This window comes from Scyliorhinus torazame, chromosome 17 (genome assembly GCF_047496885.1).
Source record: "Scyliorhinus torazame isolate Kashiwa2021f chromosome 17, sScyTor2.1, whole genome shotgun sequence".
NCBI classification, from domain to species: Eukaryota; Metazoa; Chordata; class Chondrichthyes; order Carcharhiniformes; family Scyliorhinidae; genus Scyliorhinus; species Scyliorhinus torazame.
The window spans coordinates 14409902-14431513 of record NC_092723.1 but is presented as its reverse complement, the minus strand read 5'-3'; the positions used below and the strand labels follow the sequence as shown (position 1 = coordinate 14431513).

The window sequence follows — 21612 nt, the reverse complement described above, 5'->3', positions numbered from 1 at the left end:
AATTTCAGTGATTTAAGAAGGGAAGAGGCGATTTCAGGGTAACGCCATAGCGGAGTAAAGGAAGACATTCAGGGAAGACAATTCCGCCGGCGGGGTGCTCCATCTTGGCGGCAGCCCGGGGGTTTCCCAACGGCGTGGGGCTGCCCCACAGTGGGAAACCCCATTGACCAGCCGGCGAAACGGAGAATCCCGCCGGCGTGCCGCACCAGAAATCTGGCGCAGCGTGACGGAGAATCCAGCCCTCAAGAGTTCAGGTAAAAATTGTACATGTTCCTCTGAAGCAAAATAGAACACCCACAGCAAATGTGTCGTGGATGCTAAAGGAAATAAAAGTTAAAATAAAACAGGAAAAACGAGCTTTAGGCCAAACATCAGGGGCAAGCTTCGATTAATAAAGAGGAAGATCAGAAAGGGAAGAATTGTCAGGGCTATGGGGAAGAACAGGGGATTGGGGCTAATTGGATAGTTCATTCAAATGAATGACTCTGATGTGCCCCTTCGTGCTGTATGATGTACTCCACTATAAATACTTTTGAAATGTACTGTTGTAATGTGGAAGACACAGAAGCCAATTTGCAAACAGCAGTGTCCCATGTATAGCAATGAAACAAATGATCAGATATTTCTTGGTCATCTGCACCAACATTTCTTTACCTGACACAGTGTGAAGTTTCATTTTATGATGCCCATGTGAAGCACATTGAGACATTTCATTCTGTTAAAGGTGCTATATAAATGCAAGCTGCCTTAATGTGCTGAGGGGCTAATTCTCCTGCTGCTTATTCAAGTAGTGCCTTGGGATCATTTACGCCCACCTTGAGAGGGCAGACAGACGGGGCCTCAGTTTAACATTCCGCCCAAAAAGCAGCGCCTCTGACAGAGGCGCACTCTCCTCTTCCTCAAACCAAATGTAAAATTCAATCATATTATGACCAGTGTTACCTAGGGCTGTCTTCACTATTAGGTTATCAATTAATCCTATCTCACTCTATAATACCGGGCCAATATCTGCCCTCTGGTTGGCTCCAGAACGTGCTGCACTAAGAAACTATCCCGCAAACATTCTGTGAACTCCTCACCTACCTTTGCCCATCTGATTTTTCCAATCGACAGTAGATTAAAATCCCCCATGATCACCGTACCTTTCTCACAAGCTCCCGTTGTCTCTTCTTTTATACTGTGCCCCGCTGTGTAGGTACAATTAAGGGGCCTGTACAACACTCCCACAAGTGACTTATTGCCTTTATAATTTCTCATCTCAACCCAAACTTATACCATCATTAATTAACAGAGCCGTGCGCCCCCCCCCCCCCCCCCACCCCCCCCACCCCACTCCCCCCACCCTGTTCTTAACTTCTTGTACTTCCTAAATGTCACATACTCTTCATATACCACGGGCTGGATTCTCCGCCGGCGGGATGCTCCGTTTTGCCGGCAGCCCGGGGGTTTCCCGACACCGTGGGGCTGCCCCACAATGGGAAACCCCATTGACCAGCCGGCGAAACGGAGCATCCCGCCGGCGTGCCGCACCAGAAATCTGGCACGGCGGGTGGGAGAAACCCGCCCCACACATTCCCAAATGTGATCCCTTGACTCCACTATTTAGTTTACACTCTCTGTACTTCCCAAGGTATGGGGCCTGCAAGAACATCAGCCCCAGCATGGTTCAGGTGTAGACCATCCCAAAGGTACAGATCCCACTTTCCCCAATACCCGTGGCCCCATCAACAGGAACACATTTCTCCCACACCAGTCTTTGAGCTACACTAAACTTCCTTCTGTGATTTACTATTTTATGATTCTATATAAGGAATATGATGAATGTTATGAACAAGTATCACTAAAATCATGTGAGAGGCTTACCACATTCCCCTTCCTACTCTAAAAACCAATCACTGTTTTCAGGCTAAATCTACTAGTTGGATTTAGTTACAAAGCTGATACTTACAGAGAGGTTATTGTTTGGTTCAAATGCTTTAATACCAAATAGTCCTCCAGGGGATAAATATCCTCTTGGAATTTGTTTTGTATGGATTCCACTAAGATACCAGACAGGTGGGGGGTATGTGTACCAGAGGTGGTCGCAGAGGACCAAACCGGCTTTGTCAAGGGTAGGCAGCGCACAGCGAACATCAGGCGGCTGCTGAACGTAATAATGACCCCCCTCTGGGGAGAGAACACCAGAGATGATCGTCTCCCTGGATGCAGAAAAGGCCTTCGACAGAGTCGAATGGAAATACCTCCTCGAGGTACTGGAACGGTTTGGGCTAGGAGCGGGGTTCACCGCCTGGGTGAGGCTCCTGTACAACGCTCCCAAAGCGAGTGTCCGAACTAACACCACCAGCTCTAAATACTTCCAGCTGCAGAGAGGAACAAGACAGGCTGCCCCCTGTCCCCACTCTTGTTCGCGCTAGCCATCGAACCCCTGGCGATATCCCTGTGGGACGCGAAAAGCTAGATGAGAATCCGGAGAGGAGACAGAGAGCATAGAGTTTCACTCTATTTCATAGAATTTACCGTGCAGAAGGAGGCCATTTGGCCCATCGAGGCTGCACCGGCTCTTGGAAAGAGCACCCTACCCAAGGTCAACACCTCCACCCTATCCCCATAACCCAGTAACCCCACCCAACACTAAGGGCAATTTTGGACACTAAGGGCAATTTATCATGGCCAATCCACCTAACCTGCACATCTTTGGACTGTGGGAGGAAACCGGAGCACCCGGAGGAAACCCACGCAGACACGGGGAGGATGTGCAGACTCCGCACAGACAGTGACCCAAGCCGGAATCGATCCTGGGACCCTGGAGCTGTGAAGCAATTGTGCTATCCACAATGCTACCGTGCTACCGTGTATGCAGATGTCCTGCTCCTCTATGTCTCAAAGCCACAGGAGGGACTGAAGGCAATACTGCAAATGCTGAAAGAGTTTGGATTATTCTCGGGCTACAAACTTAACCTGGGCAAAAGCGAGGCATTCCCAATGAACCCAAATGAGGGAGGGAGAGAGCTGGAGGGGCTCCCGCTCAAAACAGCCCAGAACAGATTCCGCTATCTGGGGATCCAGATAGCCAGAGACTGGACACAGATCCACAAGTGGAACCTGATCAGCCTGGTGGAGGAAGTAAGAAGAGACCTTCAAAGGTGGGGCTCACTCCCACTCTCCCTGGCGGGGAGGGTGCAGACGATCAAGATGAACGTACTGCCAAGGTTCCTCTTCCTGTTTAGATCCATTCCGATCTTCATCCCCAAGGCCTTTTTCCAAAACGTCGACAGTCGAATCATGGCGTTTGTATGTGGGGGGTAAGAACCCGAGAATCCCAGAACAGACACTGCAAAGAAGGAAAGTCTTGGCCTTACCAAACCTACAATACTACCACAGGGCAGCAACGGCAGAAAGAGTGAGGGGATGAGGGGATGGGTACAAGAACCTGACACAGATTGGGTACAAATGGAGGAGGCATCCTGTAAAGGAACGACCCTCCGGGCCCTGGCCACAGCAGCACTCCCATCCTCCTCAACAAGATACACAACGAGCCCAGTGGTAGCGGCCACGCTGAGAACGTGGACCCAGCTCAGACAACACTTCGGGATAACTAAAATGTCCCCCATGGCCCCCATCTGCGGCAATCACAGATTCCCCCCCAGCCATGCTAGATACCACCTTCAAAAGATGGAGGCGGGACGGGGGCACATTGATGGTCGGGGACTTCTACGTAAGGCGCAGACTGGCGACACTGGACAAACTGACAAGGAAGTGGAAACTAGCAAGAGGACAGGAATTGAGACATCTCCAAATAAAGCACTTCCTCCGCAAAGAGACAGTAGGGTGCCCCGGGGCCCCAGAAAGCACACGACTAGAGGACCTGATAGGCACAAGCTGCAAGAAGGGGGGGCTATGTGGGAAAATATACAGACAGCTACTGGACAGAGCCCGAACACCACTGGACGAGACCAGACAAAAATGGGAGGACGAACTGGGGACAGAGGTAGGATGGGGACACTGGAGCGAAGCACTGAGCAGGGTGAACTCCACCTCCTCCTGCGCAAGGCTAAGCCTAATGCAGCTCAAAGTGGTGCACAGAGCGCACCTGACCAGAACCCGAATGAGCAGGTTCTTCCTGGAGGTGGAGGACAAATGTGAGCGGTGCCAGAGGGGCCCGGCCAACCACACCCACATGTTCTGGGCTTGCCCCAAGCTTGCTGGGTTCTGGGCAGCCTTCTCCGAGACAATGTCCGAGGTTGTGGGGGTGGGGGTGAGGGTGAAGCCCAATAGTGGCAATCTTCGGGGTATCAGAGCAGCCAGAGCTACACATGGGGAAGGGGGCCGACACCCTTGCTTTCGCTTCCCTAATCGCACGCCGGAGAATCCTGCTCGGCTGGCGATCGGCAGCACCACCCACAGCTGCAGACTGGCTCGCCGACCTCTCAGAATTTCTCCACCTGGAGAAGATTAAGTACGCCACCCGAGGGTCAGAGGAAGGCTTCCTGGATACTTGGGGGCAGTTTGTCACTCTGTTCCAAAACCTGTTCGAGGCCAACAATGAGGAGTAACCTAATAAGAATTGGGGGGGGGCATAGACCGATCCAGAGGACAATGAAAGGCACGTAGGGTCAGTTAAACAAAGGACAAATTAAACCTCTGCATAATAAAGGAAATTAGCGCAGGCGAGAAAACTGTGATGTGTATTTCTACAACTGTTTATAAATATGAGAAATGCCAATAAAAAGATTTTTTTTTTAAAGCCTGGGGCCTGGGAGCCACATGCGGCCCATCAGTGTTCTGAGTGTGACCCACAAAACATGCCAGGTTCCCTACACTGCTCTAAGATTTCTGCATTCCTTCTGAGACTCCCTCCCTCTACCTCTGGGACTCCCTCTCTCTACCTCTGGTACTCCCTCCCTCTTTCTCTGGGACTCCCTCCCTCTTCCTCTGAGACTCCCTCTCTCTACCTCTGGGACTCCCTCCCTCTTCCTCTGGGACTCCCTCCCTCTTCCTCTGGGACTCCCTCCCTCTACCTCTGAGACTCCCTCTCTCTACCTCTGAGACTCCCTCCCTCTACCTCTGAGACTCCCTCCCTCTACCTCTGGGACTTCGTCCCTCTTCCTCTGAGACTCCCTCCCTCTACCTCTGGGACTCCCTCTCTCTACCTCTGGGACTCCCTCCCTCTACCTCTGGGACTCTCTCCCTCTACCTCTGGGACTCCCTCCCTCTACCTCTGGAACTCCCTCCCTCTACCTCTGAGACTCCCTCCCTCTACCTCTGAGACTCCCTCCCTCTACCTCTGCGACTCCCTCCCTCTTTCTCTGCGACTCCCTCCCTCTACCTCTGGGACACCCTCCCTCTGCCTCTGGGATCCACTCCCCCTACCTCTGTGCCTCTCTTATCCATGTTGTTCCTTAAATGCAGGCGCTTTAACCAAGCATTTAGTCACTGGTCCTAACATCTCGTTATGTGGCCTGTGTGAAATTTTGCTTGGTAATGCTCCTGTGGACTGCCTTGGGACAGTGTGCCACATTGTAGGCACTATATAGATGCAGGTTCTTGTTGGGATTGCTTTACTGACTAAGGAGACAAGCCAAGTCTCATTGGGAATGCGGCTGGGCTTGCACAATATCACAACCTGGCATACAAAGAGGTAAAAGGGACTTGGTCGTCTGCTGGATCATCAACGTCAGAGGAAGAGTAGGGATGGGGAGTTCTGAGGCAGATGTGGTGTGGGTGAAGTGGTGGGAAGGGAGGTAAACAAGACTCCCGCCTGCTGTCAACTTACACCCTTGACTTCAGCCATGTTTCTGGCACCAGGATTGTTTGGCTAATGTTTGTGGACTCAGGCACTCTGTTTTAATCACATCCCAGAGACAAGTGAATCAGGCAGAGTACTGTGGTAGTCACTACTAGTAGTATATTACATGTATTATGGCACTGCCTGTATATTAGAGGTACAAGGGTAAATCCCTACCTGCTGGCTCCGCCCAGTAGGCGGAGTATAAAAGTGTGTGCTCGCCGGTGCTGCAGCCATTCTGGTTCCAGCTACAGGAGGCACAACATCTTTGCTCAATAACGCCTCGATTATTCCACTACTCTCGTCTTGGGGTAATTGATAGTGCATCAAGTACCCAGGTCTGCGTGCCCTTAAACAGTAAGGTTTCTAAACTTTTTAACCCAGTCTAAGGTCATTTTAAAAAATGCTGACATGACACGGATGGAACGTGTAGTGTTAATCACAGCTGTTCCCAAAGAAATATGTTTCCGATATTCACTGAAGTGAGCTCTGTGTATTTAGCCACAAGCTTCTCATACTGAGTTTCAAACTATAACAGGCTACCTGCCCAGTTTCCATAACTCCACGTGGTTAATGATTGATTTTAATTATGAAGTTACATTCTCAGCTTGCTGAGGCTGAATATCAATGCAGTTCTAAACCAGCTCGGACTGGGGCCCTTTGTGTTTACATTGGATTCGCTTTAGCTTAAAGGATGTCTTGTACTGGAATAATCCTCTTACTGATGAGAGAGTGTTGCCCAATACATAGGAGCAGCTCAGACCGTCTGTACTATACTCTTCATACAGGAACTAATCAATTTCGAATAAAGCACTAACTAAACTACCACAAACCTCCACATGTCAAGAGCCATGTATACAGGTCACCATAAGCTCACAGTCTGCTGAATACTCATCAAAATATATACCCAATATCTAATATATGATGACCTGACTAAACCCCCAAGTGGCGGGCCTACTTCAGTCTGAACGGCATGGTTCTGAAGAAGAATTTTCTCTTTGCTCAAGATTCAACAGTTAATATGTGACCACTCAGTGGGAGGCTGGAGCTGTAATAGTTCTTGTTGCTATATGTTTTTCCAGGTATACGTCATTAAGTTTCTATTGTACTGATAACACAAAGCACACCCAGTACATGATGTTCAGTGAGATAAGACGATTCACACCTTTTATTTATTCCAGCATCACCATACTACAGTTTTTGCCCAGCCATAAAGTATTCTATCGGCTACCACCGCCCCACAACAACCACCTCTCACTCCTTCACCGGTCCCCACCCTATCTCCACACTCACCAAAATTAACTGTGCTCATAACTCCAACATTTTCCACCCTGCACCATTTATATGCCTTGGGGGGACTCCCCTGCCTGGGCCGTGTATTGAAAGGGGTTGCAGGGAGGTGACACATAGAGAATGGTGCAAGTTCTTCCCTGTTTACTTTACTTTTCTTACACCACTGTACACATCTACCTTTTACATCATTGCATTACACTGTAATGAGAAGACAGTGCGAGTCACTGCATGAGATCATCCTGCAAGACCTTCATTTCCCAGCTGACCTCCCACTTTGCGCTCTGCGGAAACACATGTGCATCCAAATCTCTGCTGCCTTTATCCTGATGTACGCAAAGTCACATTCACCTCTCACCCTTGCGCTCACTGATGTACAATGGCTCCTGTTCGAGAAACACTCATTTTCAAATTCTCATTCTCACTCATGGTTTTAATCCCCTCCAATGCCCCTTCCTATCTTCATTAACCTCCTCCAGCCCTACACCCCTCCAGGTTTTCTCCCCTCCTCTGATTGTGGCCTCCTGCACACCTCTGATTTTCATTGCTCCACTCTTGGCAACTGCATCTTCAGCTGCCAAGACTTGAAGTCCTGGAATTCCCTCCCTCAATCTCTTCATATATTTACCACTCTCTCCTCCCTTAAAATCTACCTCTCTGACCAGGATTCTGGTCACTTGCCCTAATATTTCCTTCTGAGACTCAATGTCAGATTTCGATAATCTCGATACATAAACTGGAGGCTTCCAGTAGCAAACATGAGGGGTTTGTTGATGAAAGGCAATGGTAGATAAGTAACAGGCATGATATACAGGTCTTCACTCTTCAGCTCCCTGGTCCACACTGCCTGGGATCCTGCTCCCAAGTCCCGAGGCAAACTCCCTATTGGGCGGGGTTCACGTGCTCCCGTGTGATTGGCCCCCAGCCGGTCACATGGTCAGCAACGCTCACCACCCCCCCTTAAAGGGGCCATGCTATTAAATCCCCCCCCCCCTTTAGTCCCTTAACACACTTCCCCATATATATATATAAGTCACAATTGTTAACGGAGGCAACCGAGGAAAGAGAGTCCATCAAAAAGGCAATTGGGCCTCTCTCCCGGCCTCCAAAGCCCAGCCACAGGCTCGGCATTCCTTTGGGTGGTCCACAGTCAATCCACTCCAGGCAGGACCACTTCCACAACGGGCGAACTAGCCCCGTCGCCCTTGACAGACAAAGTTGGTTGAAAGTTGGCTTCCCTGGGCTGGAACATGTTACAGGAGTATTCATGGTGCTCTTAGAACTCGTTGATTCCAAGCTGGGGGGTTTACCACCCCTTGAATCCTCAAGTGGTCGGTGTACCTCTTAACATCATGACGAACCTGCTGTGAAATCACGGACCAAAACCGCACCTCCCCCCCGGAACAACCTGCTCTGATCATTGACTCACCTGGGAGGCCTGACGTGCCTCCACACTCCCCGCCAAATTTGTAAATACAAGGTCCAATTGGATCTTCCACGGACGGCCCATGAACAACTCAGCTGGTGTGACACCTGTGGTCGAATGAGGGGTTGAGTTGTACAACGGCAACAAATTAGCCAACCTCTGGTGAAGTGACTGCTTTTTCATGGCGTTCTTGAAAGTTTGAACAGCCTGCCCATCCTGACTGTTCGATGATCGGGGGCTATTCGCGTGTGCCGTATGCCATTTGCTCTCACAAAATGCTGGAAATCATCACCTGTGAAGGGGGTCCCATTGTCCAAAAGAACTGTCTCAGGAAGCCCGTGAATGAGAAATACCCAGCACAAAGTCTCGGCCATGGCTGCCGAGGTGATGGTCTCCATCAACTGGATCAAGAAACACTTTGAGTAGGCATCTCCCAGCACAAAAAGCATCTTGCCCAAAAGTGGGCCTGCATAACCTGGACCCTGGAGCATGGGGGGCCTGGTCATTCCCAAGGATGAAGTGGAGTGGAAGGCGGCAGAAATTGCTGCATTTGGCAAGGGTGGCACTGTTGTACGAGTTCTTCAATGTGCCAACATCTTCATCCTTGTCTGCCTGGGTGGGCGCTGTGTAACTCTTGCAGGTTAGGCCCCTAGCCTGAGGCAGGATGACCATCCGTGATCCTCAAAGAATCATGCCATTTTCACATGCCTACTCATCGTGACAATTTGCATCGGCACTCAGCAGTTCAGACGTCTCGTATTGCCAGCCAGATGGTATCATTCGGTTGACCTTTGAAAGAATAGGGTTTCTTTGGGTCCAGCTGGGGATGTGCCCCATGGTCACCGGCAGGGTGACGAGGAAGTTTAAAGCAGAATGATCTCCTGGGGTATCGGTGGTGGAGGAATGCTCTTGGGTAGGGGCAGGTGACAATGCATCCCCATTAGCAATTTGCTTCCCAGGCCCGGGCTGAAGGGCAGAATTGTAGTCCACCAACAACCGGACCCAACGCTGCACCCTAGCCAAGGCTACAGGCGGTATGGGCTTATCTTCCCTTAACAGGCCCAGCAATGGCTTGTGGTCAGTCACAATGGCGAACCGTCAGGCGCACTGATACTGCTGGGATATAACCGCTAAACGCTCCTCAATCTGCTTCGAAACGGGTCCTTGAGGCAAAGACGATAGGACGTTCCACACCATCTCCCATTTTGTGGGATAAAACAGCCCCTATACCATAAAGTGACGCGTCATATGTTAGTACGATTGGTTTCCCCGAACCAAAATGCACCAGGAGGTTTGCAGATTGGAATGCCCGTTTCACGGCATGGAAAGTGTCCTCTTGGGGGTCCCTCCATTGCCACTGCTGATTCTTCCTTTACAGTAGGTGCAAAGGAGTCAATGTTATGGCTAGATTTGATATAAACCTTCCATAGTAATTGATCATACCAAGAAATAACTTAAGCTTGCTGACATTTTTGGGTGCAGGGACATCACAAATGGCCTTGACTTTTTCTTCCAATGGATGCAACCCTGTCGTATTGCCGCAAAATTGTAGGCACGTCATTTCAATGGCCTGGAAGGTACATTTTTCATGTTTTAGCCAGACTCCAGCATCACAAAACCTCTTTAATACTTCCTCTAGGCTGGTCATGTGTTCTTCTGGTGTAGTGCCAGTGATTAGCACGTCATCAAGATAAACCATCACCTTGGGACTCCCCTGAAGGCGATTTTCCATTGTGCGCTGGAAGATGGCTCAAGTTGAAGAGATGCAGAACAGCAGTCTATAATAATCTAATCTTTACAGTCAACGCACGCTACGAGATAGGCGCTCCTAGCTACCAGTCTATACCAGCTTTGAAGCCTGCAGACTCAGAATCGAACAAAAGGCCATTTGTTCCCCTGACCTGGTGAGCCAGTTCCAAAGCTAAGTATAGGCCTCTTAGTGTTAGAGATAGTCTAGTAAGTAGAGTTTTATACATGAGTAGTGATTGATTGTGTGTAATAAATGTGTTTTGATTTGAAACTTTTTTAAAAAAAATCGAATCTTTATTCATGTCACAAATAGGCAGACTTTAACACTGCAATGAAGTTACTGTGAAAATCCCCTAGTCTCGACACATGGCGCCAGTTAGGGGAAAATGAGGGAGAATTCAGAATTTCTAATTCACCTAACAAGCACGTCTTTCGGGACAGTCTGGTATACTGGAAGAGACCTTTGTGGGTATGGATTGTCGCAAACATCTGAGACTCCTCATCCAGCTCTAGTTGCAAGTAGGCATGACTGAAGCCCAACTTTGAATGGGTGAGCCCCCACCCCACCCCCACCCCCCGCATAGAGGTCTTCAACTTGGGGAATCGGATACCGATTGACTTGGGCAGCCTGGTTTATGATCATCTTATAATGCCCGCAAATCCTTATTGACCGATCAGGTTTAATAACAGGGTATATCGATGTAGCCCATTTTGCAAACTGAACCAGCTTGATTATACCCAGCTCTTCCAATCTCTTTAACTCTGTTTCAACCTTCTGATGCAATGTGTATGGCGCTAGTCTGGCTCTAAAGGAGTTGGGCATTGAATTCAAATTGACATATACCTTGGCTTTAACGCCCTTAATCCAGCCCAGTTCTTCACTGAAGATCTGCAGGCAGTTGAGCCTAATCTTCTGCAACACGTCTCTTCCCAACAGACTGGGTCTATGTCCTTGCACAAAGACTAAAGGCCTCCTGCACTCTGTAGGCCACTGGGGTATTGGTTGTCCTGAGGACCATCAAAATCTCTCTGGTGTTTGTTGAAGGTTTGGCTGTATTCTAAAGACTGTGTTCCTGTAAACAGACATTGGAATGACTGCTCATACATTATGGTCACTGATGCCTCAATGGCGGGTTCCATTTTAAGGGGTCTACCATTCACCATTGAGATGATTTCAATCAGAGCTGTTTTACTCAATTGAACTGCATTCAACCACTGCATCAAATTTTCTCCTCCAGAACTCTTTTCCACAATGGTCTGTGGCACTGTGGACTGTTGCTGCTGTTTGTTTTAGCAATGGCCGCTTTGCCTCACGCGGCAACGTACTACGTGTTCCCTTCAGTTGCAATGTAAACATACAAAGTCCTGAACATGGCAGATCTCCTGTAGGTGGTCGCTTTGCATCAATAACAGTCCACCTCGGATTCAGTTCGACTTCCTGATTCCTTCCTGCTCCTGAGGTTCCGGTCCTATCCCGAGGACTGTGTTTGGCTCTGAGCTGTGCCTGTTGATCCTGCCACAGACCTCATGGCCGTACTGCCCAATACTTGGTTAACCTCCCCTTCAGCCATACTTTGAAAATCAAGTGGCGCCTTTTTGGGCGCAATCCGTCAATTGAGATATCTTGAACTCTTTTCCCAACGTAAATTGTGGTCTCCGCTGGAAGCTTCTTCTGGATATTAAAGGTTATAGATCTCACAAACCATTCGATCGTGCAGCATGTCGCTAAGCACAGTTCCAAACTGACAGTGCTTAGCAAGCTAGCGAAACCTGGCTGTAAAAGCTGAGACAGACTCTTCATGGTGCCTCACTGCAGAGATGAACTTCTAACTTTGGAGGATAATCTAGGGCCTTGAGTTGTAATGTTCTTTAAAATAAATGAATAAAACAGCAGTAAATGTTATCATCCTTTATTCGTCCTTGTGATGTGGGCGTCACTGGCAAGCACAGCACTTGTTGTCCCTTGAACTGAGTGGTATGTTTGGCCATTTCAGAGGGCTGTTGAGAATCAACCACATTGCTGTGGGTCTGGAATCACAGGTAGGCCAGACCAGGTAATTCAGTACAATTTGCGACTGCTCAAATAGTCAAACAGTCCATGTTCAAATGCATCAAGATCTGGACAAAATCGAGGCTTGGGCTCATTAGTGATAACTAACATTTGCATCAGACACGTGCCAGGTAATGCCCATTTCCACCGCACCTTGACATTCAGTGGCATTACCATCGCTGAATCCCCCACTATCAACATCTTGAGGTTATCATTGACCAGAAACTAAACCAGACTAGCCATATAAATACTGTGGCTACCAGAGCAGGTTGAAAGCTAAGAATCCTACTGCACGTAACTCACCTCCTGACTCCACAAACCTGTCCACCATTTACAAGGCGCAAGTCAGAGTGTAATGGAATACTGTCCACTTGCCTGGATGAGTGCACAGAACATACAGTGCAGAAGGAGGCCATTCGGCCCATCGGGTCTGCACCGACCCACTTAAGCCCTCACTTCCACCCTATACCCGTAACCCAATAACCCCTCCTAACCTTTTTGGTCACTAAGAGCAATTTATCATGGCCAATGCACGGTAGCATTGTGGATAGCACAATTGCTTGACAGCTCCAGGGTCCCAGGTTCGATTCCGGCTTGGGTCACTGTCTGTGCGGAGTCTGCACGTTCTCCCCGTGTGAGCGTGGGTTTCCTCCGGGTGCTCCTGTTTCCTCCCACAGTCCAAAGATGTGCAGGTTAGGTGGATTGACCATGCTAAATTGCCCTTAGTGTCCAAAATTGCCCATAGTGTTGGGTGTGGTTGCTGGGTTATGGGGATAGGGTGGAGGTGTGGACCTTGGGTAGGTTGCTCTTTCCAAGAGCCGGTGCAGACTCGATGGGCCGAATGGCCTCCTTCTGCACTGTAAATTCTATGAATCTATGAATCCACCTAACCCGCACATCTTTGTGCAGCTCCAACAACACTCAAGAAGCTCGATACCATCCAGGATAAAGGAGCCTTCCATAAACATTCAAACCCTCCACCACCAATGAACAGTGACAGCCGTGCGCCCCATCTACAAGATGTACGGCAGGAACTCACCAAGGTTCCTTAGGCAGCACCTTCCAAACTCACGACCACTGCCATCTAGAAGGACAAAAACAGCAGATGCCTGGGAACACAACCATCTGGAAGTTCTCCTCCAAGCCACACACCATCCTGACTTGGAAATATATCGCCGTTCCTTCACTGGTGCTGGGTTAAAATCCTGGAACACCCTCCCTAACAGCACAGTGGGGGTACCTACACCACAGGGACTGCTGCGGTTGAAGAAGACAGCTCACCACCACCTACCCAAGAGCAACCAGGGATGGGCAATACTTCTGGTCTAGCCAGCGATGCCCATGTCCTGTAAATTAATTTTTTTAAATGACCCGTGGGTCCGTATGCCAATGTCCATCTGCTCCTTTGCTTTATTTAAAATATTACAATACATCACATTGATTGCCCTTGTGGGAGATCATTCGAAGGATACTAACCAGCTTCTTGATATGACTTTCTTGTTGTGAATTTCATCGAAGTAAGGGATAATGGTGATGAAGAATAGAACTCTGCTGGGATGCAGCGGAGAGACACCAATAGGGAGTGGTTGGGCTGAATGGACTGTTTCTATGTTGTAATTTCTATGTAACATTCCATTGTAGCCAACGTGCTAGCAAAAGTCCCAGGATAGCTTAGATGTAGGCTAAAGCTCTCTTAACTTTCACCCACAAATCAGGGATTCCAACTGTGACTATAATAATAATCTTCATTTGTGTCACAAGTAGGCTTACATTAACACTGTAATGAAGTTACTGTGAAAATCCCCTCGTCGCCACACTCCGGCGCCTGTTCGGGTACACTGAAGGAGAATTCACCTAACAAGCACGACTTTCGGAACTTGTGGGAGGAAACCGGAGCACTCGGAGGAAACCAACGCAGACACGGGGAGGACGTGCAGACTCCGCACAGACAGTGACCCAATGCCAGGGTTTGAAGCCAAGTGTGAAGCAACAGTGCTAACCATTGTGCTACCATGCCGGCACATCTATTACATCTATTCCTGGAGGTTTCATCACATGACCTGCCTCCACACTCCAGCCAATAGTTGGCCAATGCATCCATCCTTGTGCTGCGTTGCCTTCATCAGCCAATCTCACCTCCAGCACAAGTCTGACATTTTTCAACTTCCCAAAGCAGCCAAATGATAGCGTTTTGAAATGAGATTTTCAAGTGGTGTTGGGGTAGGAGTAGTTTTGTGCTTTTTTGTTTTATTCATACTGGAAACTGGATGTCGAAAATAACTTCACAAGCGGCTCTTACCGTTCATAGAAAATGGAAACTTTTACCATCCCCCAACAAGACCGCCCATCGGTTTATTAGATCATTCATTTCCAACATCTCACTGTCTGGTAACTGTTGCAATAGTTCCTTTGCCTAAAGAGTCATGTCTGCAATTGAACAACATTTCAGCTTGAAGGGCTTAAAGCAGAAAAATAAATTCTAAGTCACAAAAAGGAGTGAGATAAAGGCGGGAATAAAGATGAAGAGATTAGGAAGGGTAACCAACATATTGGTCAAAGAGCTGGGCCAGGATTCTCGGACTACGCCGCCCTGACGCCGGCTCGCCGATTCTCCGGCGCCGATTCACGGGCGCCCGCGGGTTCGCCACTGCGCCGGTAAGGGGCCGTTGAAAGTGGTCCCCCCCCCGGCGATTCTCCAGGCTTCGACGGGCTCAGTGCCGAGATCAGGCCACCACAATCTCAAAGTGTCAGTGAAGCATCCCCCCTCCACCACCATTGCTGGCATCGAGGTTTCAGGAACCCCCCCCCCATCACAACCCTCAACCCCCTATCCCCCCACCTCCCCAAGGTTCACTGGCAATGGGGTCCTCCCAATGGATCTCCATTTAGGAGCCCCCCAAACGCCGGTACCTCCCCCCCCCCCCTCCCGCCAGGTGAACGGCACCCCGAGATGGGGTTGCCAAATGCCCCCCTCCTGTTCCCATTTCAGGCCCTGCCCCCTCTCAGGACTCAGCCTTGGCAGTGCCAATCTGGCACTGCCCCGGCACCCTGACATTGACAGGTTGGCACTGCCCAGGTGCCAGGGCACAAATGTACCAGAGTGCCAGAGTTCCAGGGGCATGTCCCCGACTAGCCGGGTGCTACAGTGTCCTCAGGGCGCCCTGGCGTGGTAATCATGTCTGGTCTCCGGTGGTCAGCTGCAGCGGGTCGGGAGCATCTTGCACTGTTGAGCACCCGACACAGATCCCGTTTCAGGCCTCTCCCACTATTCTCCCAACAGAGCGGGATTTGTGCCGGGTGCAACCCAGCCAGAGAATCACCCTCTGCATACCGATTGTAAACACCAGAAAATCTGCCTGTGAAAAACCAAGGGTTAACCGAACTTTGGCCTTACCGCATGACAAAGTGAATCACTTCGCATTTCTTCCAGGTTATTGCATAGGTGACCTTTGTATCTAATGGGTTACCTGGAAACAATCATTTGTCAGCTCTAACACACCTCTGTAAAAAGTTATTTTCTTTCAGAAATTGTGGTGTTGCTCTGCAGAGGCGCTAATGTTTCAAATATAAAAATTCTGAGATTTCTACGTCATCACTGACAATATCTCTAAAAGGCAACCATCAGGGAATGGTTTCTTCTGGATGTATCCAGCCTCATAACAGAGACTGAGCCACAACCCCTGAGAATGAAACCTTTATGGTCACCAATAGCGCAGTGGAGTGGGGGACATAAAGAATGACTTGCATTGGGCGGCACGGTGGCAGAGTGGTTAGCACTGCTGTCTCACAGCGCCAGGGGCCCGGGTTCAATTCTGGCCATGGGTGACTGTGTGGAGTTTGTTTGCGCTTTCTCCCCGTGTCTGCGTGGGTTCCGGTTTCCTCCCACAGTCCAAAGATATACAATGACCAATGTGCAGGGTTATAGGGTGGGGGAGTGAGCCGGACTGGGATGCTCTTTCAAAGGGTCGGTGTAGGCTCGATGGGCCGAATGGCCTCCTTCTGCACGGTAGGGATCATATGGACCTCACACACACAATACAATAATGACATGGTAAACTGTCATTTAGCCAGCCCATTTGGGAGAACTCGCCTGTTCTTCTTTCAAATGGTTACATATCTCATCCAGAAACACGGTACAGCACGGGGCAGTACGGTAGCACAAGTGGATAGCACCGTGGCTTCACAGCGCCAGGGTCCCAGGTTCGATTCCCCATTGGGTCACTGTCTGTGCGGACTCTGCACGTTTTCCCCGTGTCTGCGTGGGTTTCCTCCGGGTGCTCCAGTTTCCTCCCACAGTCCAAAGATGTGCAGGTTAGGTGGATTGGCCATGATAAATTGCCCTTGGTGACCAAAAAAGTTAGGAGAAGTTATTGGGTTACAGGCATAGGGTGGAAGTGAGGGCTTGAGTGGGTCGGTGCAGACTCGATGGGCCGAATGGCCTTCTTCTGCACTGTATGTTCTGTGTACTATGTAGAAGATGCCACAGTGCTGTGCTCCCTCAGTATTGCAATGGGTGTGTCAACCTAAATTATCTGTTCAAACCTCTGGAGTGAGACTTGAACCCTTCAGGCTCAGAGGTTAGAGTTCAACCAACAAAACATTACTGACACTCTAAAGTAACAGCTCCTTCGACAGCCCCACTTCTACGTGTCTTCCTCACCCCCCCCCCCCCCCCCCCCCCCCCACCCTTCCAATGAGGAAGGTGCAGTTTCGAGCTAAAATCCTGAAACTTTTGTGGGGGAACCTGAATTCAATTAAAAAGCCATGGAGTGACTGTGTTCAATGGAACCGGCTGGGGTCTCTGACTAAATCACCTCAGACTTGTCTGCAACCTTCGGAAGGCTGGTCGAGCGCATCCAAGGTCATACATACATACAATTTACAGTGCAGAAGGAGGCCATTCGGCCCACCGGGTCTGCACCGGCCCTTGGAAAGAGCACCCTACTGAAGCCCACACCTCCACCCCATCCCCGTAACACAGTAACCCCACCTAACCTACGGGCAATTTATCATGGCCGATCCACCTAACCTGCACATCTTTGGACTGTGGGTGGAAACCGGAGCACCCGGAGGAAACCCACGCAGACACGGGGAGGATGTGCAGACTCCGCACAGACAGTGACCCAAGTCGGGAAACAAACCTGGGACCCTGGAGCTGTGAAGAAACAGTGCTACCCACTGTGCTACCATGCCACCAACATTGCCACACTTGATGGAAGTCACATTGTGTCAGGGTGGTCACTCCATTCCTGCATTCCTCATTAACCTATCTTGCTTTCTCTTGGCTGTTTTCAGCCTGTCAGAAATAACTCCCAAAAACTATTGATAGGGAACCAAGAATCTTGAATGTTGTCAGTGCCTGGCATTAATAACCTTTCCATCTGTCGGTACAGCTACCCCATAAGGTGCAATAATCCAAGACTGTCAGCAGCAGAGAAGGAGCGGGAGTGAAATTTATCATTAAAAAAGAGGTGCGTGCGTAGACAAAGCAATATTTAGCAACAAATTTGCACTCAGCAAGCTTCCACAGACAGCAATATGATGATTACCAGCTAATCTGTGTGAGTGGGGCAGCACGGTGACGCAGTGGGTTAGCACTGTGGCCTCACGGGGCCGAGGTCCCAGGTTCGATCCCGGCTCTGGGTCACTGTCCGTGTGGAGTTTGCACATTCTCCCTGTGTTTGCGTGGGTTTGGCCCCCACTACCCAAAGATGTGCAGGGTAGGTGGATTGGCCACGCGAAATTGCCCCTTAATTGGAGAAAATGAATTGGGTACTCTAAATTTATGGGCGGCACGGTGGGGCAGTGGGTTAGCACTGTGGCCTCATGGCGCCGAGGTCCCAGGTTCGATCCTGGCTCTGGGTCACTGTCCGTGTGGAGTTTGCATTCTCCCCGTGTTTGCGTGGGTTTCGCCCCCCACAACCCAAAAAGATGTGCAGGGTAGGTCACACTAAATTGCCCCTTAATTGGAAAAAATAAATAATTGGGCACTCTACATTTATTTTTTTTTAAATTATAATCTGTGTGAGTGATATTGCTTGAGGGATCAATATTGGTCGAAACTCCCTGCTCTGAATCGTGTAATTTAGGACTACCTAAGAAGGCAGTCTCCATCAGTTCGCAGTAACAGAATTTATTCCATGCAGGTGGAATGAGAATAAGAGAAGAGATAAAATGAAACGAGTGTCATAGAGTCATAGAATTTACAGTGCAGAAGGAGGCCGTTCGGCCCATCGAGTCTGCACCGGGCCTCGGAAAGAGCACCCCACCCCACCCCACGCCTCCACCCCATCCCCATAACCCAGCAACCCTACCTATCCATTTGTTTGAGTGGAGGGTCTTTGGTTACCGTGGAGAGACTGAGAAGCTGGGATTATTCCCTTTGGAGCAAAAAAGGCTAAGGGAGGTTTGGATAGAGTGGTTCAAAACTATGAGGAGTTTTGGCAGAGTAAATAAGGAGAAATTGTTTGCACTGCCAAGGGAGTTGGTAACCAAAGGATCCAGATTTAAGATAACTGAGAAAAGACGAGGAGGTTGAAAAGGTTTACGCTGTGAGTTCCTTTGACTGGAAGGCGCTGCCTGAAAGGGCGGTGGAAGCAATTTCAATAGCAACTTCTGAAAGAGAGCCAGATAAGTATTTAAAATGAAAAAGAAAATGTGAGTATGGGGAAAGTGTAGAGGGAGGGGGACTAATCAGGTGGAACTTTCTCCATCCAGCTGAGATAGGGTAAATATGGGTGGCATAGTAGCACAGTGGTTAGCACTGTTCCTTCACAGCGCGGGGTCCCAGGATCGATTCCCAGTTTGGGTCACTGTCTTTGTGGAGTCTGTATGTTCTCCCCGTGTCCCAAAAATCGCAAAAGATGTGCTTGTTAGGTCATTTGAACGTTCTGAATTCTCCCTCTGTGTACCCGAACAGGTGCCGGAATGTGGCGACTAGGGGCTTTCCACTGTAACATCATTGTAGTGTTAATGCAAGCCTACTTGTGACAATAAAGATTATGAAAATTAAGATGCGAGCGGGAGCAAATTTGCAGAACAGGGAGTTGGAACAGGGAGCTACCTTGCACACTCCCCCTCCAAATGAGCTTACTGGTGGTGGGGTCATATCAGCACTGGTAACCTGCCCGGTAGTGATGCACAGCCAATGATGGCAATGTAGTGGCCACTTAGGAGCAAATTGCCGAGACCGCAAGGATTTATTGACAGTGGAAAGGCCTGCTGGTGAGGCCCAATCCAGGATGATGACAGTGCACAGTCCTGACAGAGGGCCAGTGAGGCCTTCATTATCCACTGCTCCCTCAGACCCCATTGGTCAAAGGGACACAGCTGCCACTGTACGCCATCCTGTGGAGGGGCTTCCCTCCGCCACAAAGATCTGGCAGCTGTGGCCACACTTCCTTTAAGAGAACGTTTCTGTCTCCAAATGGTGCCTAAACCTTGAGACACCCAGCCCCCGCTATCTCCCTCCAACATTGGCAGCACCCACCTCACCCAGTGGGGCTACTGGCCTTGGGTGGACCTGTTGGACCTCATACCTCTGTCCCTCTTTGGATTGGGTACTTTCAGGGGCAGCCTCTTTATTGGCCACTCCCGAGAAGATTGTACAGCCGGACGGGCGTCACAGACTGTCAGGGTGGGGTGGCTTGTAATTCTGTATCCAGTCAGAGTCTAAAGATTACCGTGGTCAGGTCCCTTTTGGTGGATAGCTATTTTCAAGAACTGTAACAGACATAATGGACTGAATGACGTCCTTCTGTGTTGAATCGTTTTATGGCTAGTTCGAGAGGGAGGAGGCTTCCCTCCCTCCCCCTAGCCTGCATGATACACTTCAGCAAATATTTGAAATCACCAAAATAAAGAGCCTATTGAAAAATCACGACTGTGTATTTTTATGCCCTTCATTTTGCTGTGCTTCTCCTATCACAAGGCCACTTGCTCGGGCTTCGGTACGAATCAACCTGTCTTACAGCTCTTGCCCAATGCATCTGGAGAATGGGTCAGCAGAACATTCACCCTGGGACCATTATAAACTGAAACCAATTCTGTGGCAACAAAGAGTCTGCAGCGTTTGGGGAAAGTGGGACAAAGGAAACTAGGGTGTTGATGGGCCTGTGGCATTATGTCTCACAGCATCATGTCTCACACATACACACACATACACACACGCGCACACACACAGTGAAGATTCTTAAGAGGCTTGGCAAAATAAATGTTGGGATGGTGCCTTGCTTGGCTTGATAGTCTCGACCTAGGGGTTACTACCTTAGAACAAGGGGGCAACCATTCAGGACTGATGTGAGGAGAATTTTCTTCACTCAGAGTGTCGTGATCCTTTGGCATTCTCTATCCCAGAGGTCTATGGATGCTCAGTCAATGAGCATATCAGGATTTGGACCCATGTATTTCTGAGCACTAAGGAATCGCGGACAAGATGATAATGTGGGAAGATCAGACATGACTACCGAATGGTCAATAGCAGCTCCGATTTCTTATGTATAAACAAAGCACATATACACTGACATATATACACACACACATACACATACATATATGCATCATACACATGCACATACATATATGCATCATACACATGCAAGCACACACACCTATAATTCAATGAACAACCCTGGAAAATGGTCAACTGTGGCCCTTTCCATATTCCTGACAGGATTTAGGGAGTTGCAGATCGCATCTAACTCAGACTATACTCAGACCAACTGGACTTCCGGCCTCAGTACTACACTGGGTCCACCACATAAAACTATAAAAGAGTCCAAAATACAATATAAAATCTGCAGTACCTGGTTGAGCTTCGAATGTATTCTTGTTGAGAATCAGAGGCTTCTTTACCTGGTCAGACAAGTCGGCAGTTGTGTGTTTTCAATAACTGCGACATTAATTCGAGAACAAAGTTCAACCTCTCCAAGCTTCCTCGTTGCAGTGATTCTAAGAAGCCGCCTGCTCTGGCTCGAGCCTGAGGGAGTTCTGCTGTACTGCCGCAACACTGGAGACATGCCAAGGTCCACCAGCGATAGCTCAACGCCCATTTTATAGATATTTCCACACTCCAATGGCCCTGCCCCTCTCCGGGAATCACTGACACTCGTGAAGCCAGCAGATATTATGCACAGGTAAATATTTACTTGACTGAGAACGGCCCATCAGGGTCCACTGTGAGTAATTTATTTTTTAAAGATTGCAATTTGATAACACTACCTGTGGAATAAGAATGACTTGTCGCATGGTAGGAATGAGTGACAAGAATCTCGACGTCAGCCCTTGTGTCCCTACACACTAGTGCATAGGGAA

The 21612-nt window shown here is 49.2% G+C and overlaps 1 protein-coding gene across 4 annotated transcripts in view; it reads right to left on the bottom strand.

Moving 5' to 3' along the window:
• eps8l3b (EPS8 signaling adaptor L3b) overlaps window positions 1-21377 on the bottom strand; it is a 113580-nt gene extending 92203 nt beyond the window's left edge. Inside the window, exon 1 of one of the 4 annotated variants that reach the window (XM_072480076.1) lies at window positions 21105-21377. The gene's annotated coding sequence lies outside the window, so the exon portion shown is untranslated. The remainder of the gene's footprint in view (window positions 1-21104) is intronic. The other 3 variants (XM_072480075.1, XM_072480074.1, XM_072480077.1) reach the window with 3 other exon arrangements.
• Between the last annotated feature and the right edge of the window lie 235 nt (window positions 21378-21612).